We start from the raw sequence: 5,997 nt of genomic DNA, 5'->3' as shown, positions 1-5,997 counted from the left end.
GGCCCATCGATCCAGCCTGTCCAGGTCCCTCTGCAGAGCCTTCCTACCCTCGAGCAGATCAACACTCCCGCCCAGCTTGGTGTTGTCTGCAAACTTACTGAGGGTGCACTCGATCCCCTCATCCAGATCATCGATAAAGATATTAAACAAGACCGGCCCCAGTACTGAGCCCTGGGGAACACCGCTCGTGACCGGCCGCCAACTGGATGTAACTCCATTCACCACAACTCTCTGGGCCCGGCCGTCCAGCCAGTTTTTGACCCAGCGCAGAGTACACCTGTCTAAGCCGTGAGCCGCCAGCTTCTCTAGGAGAATGCTGTGGGAGACAGTGTCAAAGGCCTTACTGAAGTCCAGGTAGACCACATCCACAGCCTTTCCCTCATCCACTAGGAGTCCACTTCAGAAAGGAGTCTGGCTCCCCCATCAGATATTTATACACATTGATAAGATCCCCCCGAGCCTTCTCTTCTCCAGGCTGAACAGTCCCAGCCCTTTCACCCCCTCCTCGTATGTCAGATACCCCAATCCCTTATCATCTTCATGGCTCTTCACTGGACTCATTCCAGTAAGTCCACGTCTTTCTTGCACTTTCTTGTATCCCTTTCAGCACCACACCTACATACAAGTTTTGCCCTCAGAAACCAGGGTGCAGACAGTTTGTGCTTCTGTTCTGAAACTACCAGAAATCTACCCCAGTCACTTACTGCTCGTGGGCAGTCGGGTGGCATGGCAATGACCTGTCCAAACACTTACATATATACTAAAAGAGTGGATGCTTTTCCTTCAAGTCCTTTGATTTAAAATTGGCAAGTGAGCAAAGTGCTTTGTTTTCTCTTCCACCTGATGCATTCAGTGCTGGAAGCTGATGGGATTTCATTGAAGATATTTTGCCTTTTTGTGGTTCAGACAAGTAAAAACTAACATTAACTTTCTTTATCGTAAGTATGAGAATCTGTCGCTGGTGATTCAGCTGATCTGGTATCAGAAGTTTTAATGTACATGTGATGTTTTCAGCTTAAAATCTTCTGTGAAAGATGCCATCAGCTAGGACAGTTCATACCTACTGGATGAAGCCAAAATAAATGTATAAAATCTGGCACATTAACTTATTCCTAAAGATGCTGGACTGGGGGTGGAGGGGGTTCAACAAACGTGTCATACACATGTATATGACAGTAAAGCATTCTGCTGAGTGAGTAGGGTTTTTTTTATGCCATGGGAGAGTGGTTTCTGTTACCAAGTATTTTACCCAAGTTATGTCACATCATGGTTGGCCTTCACCGCAACAGTTAGATAAAGCCAGATCCAGTGGGAGTAGCCACATGGTAAGAAACTCTCTAGATAAACCATATGACTGGATTACCAGCACAGTGAAACTAGACTTACATTTTAGTGCTTGTACTAATATGAACTCTAGCCTAAGGCTAGACCTCCCCCCCATACATTATTAACATAGGTGTTAGCATACATTATTAATGTAGGTGTTAGCAGAAGCACTTCAGGGTCAACTCCTGACTTGCTACTTGATTTGAATTCAAAACTTCACCGAGTTGGAATGAATTTCTTTTTGCATGTGAATGGGAGTCTGGTTAGGAGCAACATTTGGTTTCTTCCAGATACTGTTAGTAAAGACAACTGCTTAGTCAGGGACCCATGGGTATTGCCACAGCAAGTCGGTCCATTCAACCCAATATCCCGACTGCCACATTAGTCATTCTCAAACACTTTAAAGGAAGACTAAAAAAACCCTAATTTTGTGGAATAATCTCCTCAAAACTGGCAATTTCCTTTAGACTTCAGACAGCAGTTGGTGTATATCCTGAACTATCAGGCTTTATTACTCTTCCTTCAAAAAGTAAATGAACAAATGCTAAATTCTTGTCTAACATGACTGTGGACTCTGATCATGCTTATATTTTTGCAAGTCTTACTAATTTTTTTTCTTAATGATATACTATAATGATGGACTTTAAAGGCTAAATTCAGATTATGTGAAAACTTTTTTTAGAAGTATTTCCTTTGATCTGTTTCAGTAATATTAAACAAGGCCAGTTTTGTAAGTAGAGATAATATCTCTTAATAGACCAACTGGTACTGTTGAAAAAAACAGTGTTCAGGTGTTACTTTTTCCAACTACTTGGTTGGTTTAACAAGATTCCTACCTACAGAACTTGTCTTGCCTATGCCTTAAAAAAAAATCACAGCTACAATAACTCTATCCCTCAAAAAGTATTGTTATTCATTTGCATTATCTGATGCCAGCCTGCACTTCAGGATCTGTTTCCACATGATTTACTAAACATGTTAATTTTGGGTCGACACAAAGAGAAACTGTCACTCTCAATAGCAGACATGGCTTTCTCAGCACTGGTTTGAATGTTAGGGGAGAGCTATTTGGCACTTGCGACCTGATTTGGCTGGAGAAAAGAGGTCTTGGCAGGGCTTTCCTTCTCAAGGATTTCCTTTTTTCTCCCCCCCCCCCCCCCCCCCCCCCCCCCCCCCCCCCCCCCCCCCCCCCCCCCCCCCCCCCCCCCCCCCCCCCCCCCCCCCCCCCCCCCCCCCCCCCCCCCCCCCTTATTTTTCATCTCATAATGTTTGGTTCTGCCTTTCTGTCAGAGCTCATAAAAACTCTGCCACTTGTCTATGGCTGCATGCATGCATACAGGAGTATTTCCCCATTTCTGGGTCGAAAAGCACACCACAGTTATGACTTGACTACAAAGTGGCACAAGACCCAGGGGCATCTATCTGTTTGTCCTTCGTCTTGCTCCCTAGATCTCATGCGAAGTGAATCTGGGTATGTGCCCAGGAGAGGAATGGCAGTGCTCTCCATATAGGTGCCAGCTTCAATTAACAGGGGACCTGGTTTTGTGAAAAAAAATGGTAACATCATCAATCACTACTCTGCAGGAATGCCCAGTAAATCTCCGTGCACTGCACGAAGCAGCAGAGCAAGTTCAAGCAGATAGTGAATGGGTGGCAGGACTCCTCAGAGCTCTGGCTGACCAGCAGGAACAGGCAATAAAAATAAAATTCTGGAAAGGAACACATGATTATGGTTAATGAGAAAGTGTCAGGTTCCCATATGGACACTCTGTAGCTGCAGGTCAGCCTTCAGGCCAAGTCCTTATATATAGTTAACAGAACTGAAGAGACAGGAGAGGTGAGAGTTTGCCAGAGCCACAAAAAGAGGCTCATGCCATCTTGAGCCTCTTCCCATTATTGGCTCTGCTCTGCTGGCCAAGAGAACGTAGAAAAGACGAGGGACGCTTCCAAGCCGGTTTGATGCTCAGTGGCTCAGGTACAGCACTTACACCAACTTTGGTGGGGGAGAACCCAACCGTACCACATGTCTCATTGCTATCTGGGCACTCTGGCTGGCAGGATCATGCGCTACTGCCCAGTCTGCTATCTGAGCTCTGCCCACATCCAGTGGGAACGTTTTCAACCCGAGCTACAGTATGCAGACAGAAAACATGTGGGTTGTGTATACACAAGCTCATTTGTGTCCTTGTTCCTAACCTCACTGTGTATATGTAATATTAGACATATGCATGGATCAGCAAAAGAGCTGTGGGAAAAGCAGATTCACAAGGTTGAAAACACAGGTTAGAATACACTTCAGTGATGGGAGTGGCTATGCAATTGAAGTCTTTGCTTGGAAGAATTCATGTTCAACCAGTTTACCCAGAAAAGGTATTACCCTATGTGTAGCACGAAATCTCTTGTAAGATAACTTGATACCATTAAATCCACAGTACTAAAGCTCTGGCTAGAAGATCCACAGAGCTTGGGAAAGCTCTGGATGAAAGCTGAGATTTTTCTTGTCCTTTTACTAACATCTTTCTGCGGCCCCTTCCAACCTCCTCACACGCATGTATAACTTGTCCACTCAGTCTGACCTTTCTGGAGGGAAGGGACATTTTTCCAGGGGACATCATACCTGGAATAAGGAGTGATAAATAGACTGCTGATAACCGGACTTCAGCAGGTGATACTGGGTTCCTCTCTTCCCCCACACCTGGCGTTACCTCATCACAACATCTTCTACCTCCCATTCCCCTCTATGAACCCATGCACCCCAAAGGCCCCATCCGCCTGACACCTCTGCCCTGTGCTGGCATCTTCCCAGGGCACGGATGAGCAGGATAAAGGGAGAGAAAACAACGCACTCCCAGGCTCTCCCTTTCCCCGCTGCAGCAGCTGAGGGCAGTGTCACCCGTGGGCACCCGCGTGTAGCTGCAACAGCTCACAGTGCAAGGAAGCCCTTGGTTTCACTCCTCAGAGGCGTAACACTAATGCCAGGGGGCTGAGTGATACACAACTAAGTAGCGCTGTGGGCACCTCAGCTAAAGCAGCCGGGACCGCCTCTAGGCCCTGTACTGAAACAAACTGATTTGGTTGTCTGAGAAGGCACAAGTTGGGACTGAAACATTTCATAGAATCATAGAATCATAGAATCATTGAGGTTGGAAAGGACCTCTAAGATCATCGAGTCCAACTGTGTCTGCAAACTTACTGAGGGTGCACTCAATCCCCTCATCCAGATCATCAATAAAGATATTAAACAAGACCGGCCCCAGTACGGAGCCCTGGGGAACACCGCTCGTGACCGGCCGCCAACTGGATTGAACTCCATTCACCACAACTCTCTGGGCCCGGCCGTCCAGCCAGTTTTTGACCCAGCGGAGAGTCCACCTGTCTAAGCCGTGAGCCGCCAGCTTCTCTAGGAGAATGCTGTGGGAGACAGTGTCAAAGGCCTTGCTGAAGTCCAGGTAGACCACATCCACAGCCTTTCCCTCATCCACCATTTCCCATGGTTGAGGTGTTTATGAGGACTCTCGTCCCTGTGGAATCTGCTGCAGTTTGTCTGAGCTCCTACCCAGAGATTTTAATGCAGAAACCAAACAGGGTCTTTCCACCCTTTTGCCTACTTTTCTAAACTTGCAGGAACACAGAAGCTGTGAGCTCTTTGCCATATAGTTGAAAGGAAGCAAAAGGCTGAAAATTGTTGGGGAATGAGAGAGAGATGATACCCTCATCTTGTTTTCTTGGGATACCAGGCTAGAACTGGAGCCCTGACTCCTGTGGCCTTGCCCTTCTCTAGTTTTCTGTCCAACCTTTTTTTGCAGAGCAACCACCTTTTTTTCCTCAGCTGGTTCATAAGCTTGGAGAAGCCACGCTTCTGACTGCAAAAATGGTGATCTTGAGATTTCAGCTTAAGGCATGCTTACTTCTTGAAGTCTTTAAAGACTTTATCTGAGGAAGAAAGACTTTGATTTGTTCCAATGTGACATTTAAAAACTCACTCATTTTTTAAATTTCTTTTTGCACAAACTGTCAAAGCATCTTGGAGGCAGGCCCTGATTTTCTTTTCGTTTTTAATAAGAGAGAAGACTATGATAGACAAAAAGTAATCTTAATTCTACAATAAATGTTTTTCTTATCAAAATAACGTCAAGTGCACTTTAACATATGACGGTTTTTCCACTATATATACATTATTTCAGCGATTGCACAAGCTATGCCAACACTTTGAGGAAAAATTAAAAAAAAAAAAAAAATCTTGAGTAGCTTTGCAAGTGAGTCACTGAAAATTCACGTAACAAAATTCTCCATGCTCAGGGGAAAACACTTCAAACATCCCCTTAAAAACAGCCAGCCCGCCGATTCGACTCCTGGAGAGGGAGAATCCCTCAGGCTGTGTTCCCGTTATGCCAGCGGGCAGGGAAAAGCCAACGGGCTGCCGCCTGTTTTTCAGCAGGAAAGAGGTACGTGACTTTTTTTTGGGGGGGGCGGGGGATCGGTTGAGATCCTGCTGGGACCGCCGGTACTTCGACCTTCACCCCGCGAGGGGGAAAAGGCAGGAGAACCAGCCTGACAGGCAGCACGGGAGCCGGGCGGCCCCGGGCTCGGGCTCTGCCCCGGCCCGGCCCGAGGCCACGAGCGGGAGGCAGGCCGGCTCCAACACCCTCCGCTCGCCCCCTTTATACCCCC

Source organism: Aptenodytes forsteri, unplaced genomic scaffold, assembly GCF_000699145.1.
Source record: "Aptenodytes forsteri isolate BGI_AS27 unplaced genomic scaffold, ASM69914v1 Scaffold155, whole genome shotgun sequence".
Classification (NCBI taxonomy): Eukaryota; Metazoa; Chordata; class Aves; order Sphenisciformes; family Spheniscidae; genus Aptenodytes; species Aptenodytes forsteri.
The sequence above is the reverse complement of the archived record's forward strand: the minus strand, read 5'-3'. Positions refer to the sequence as shown.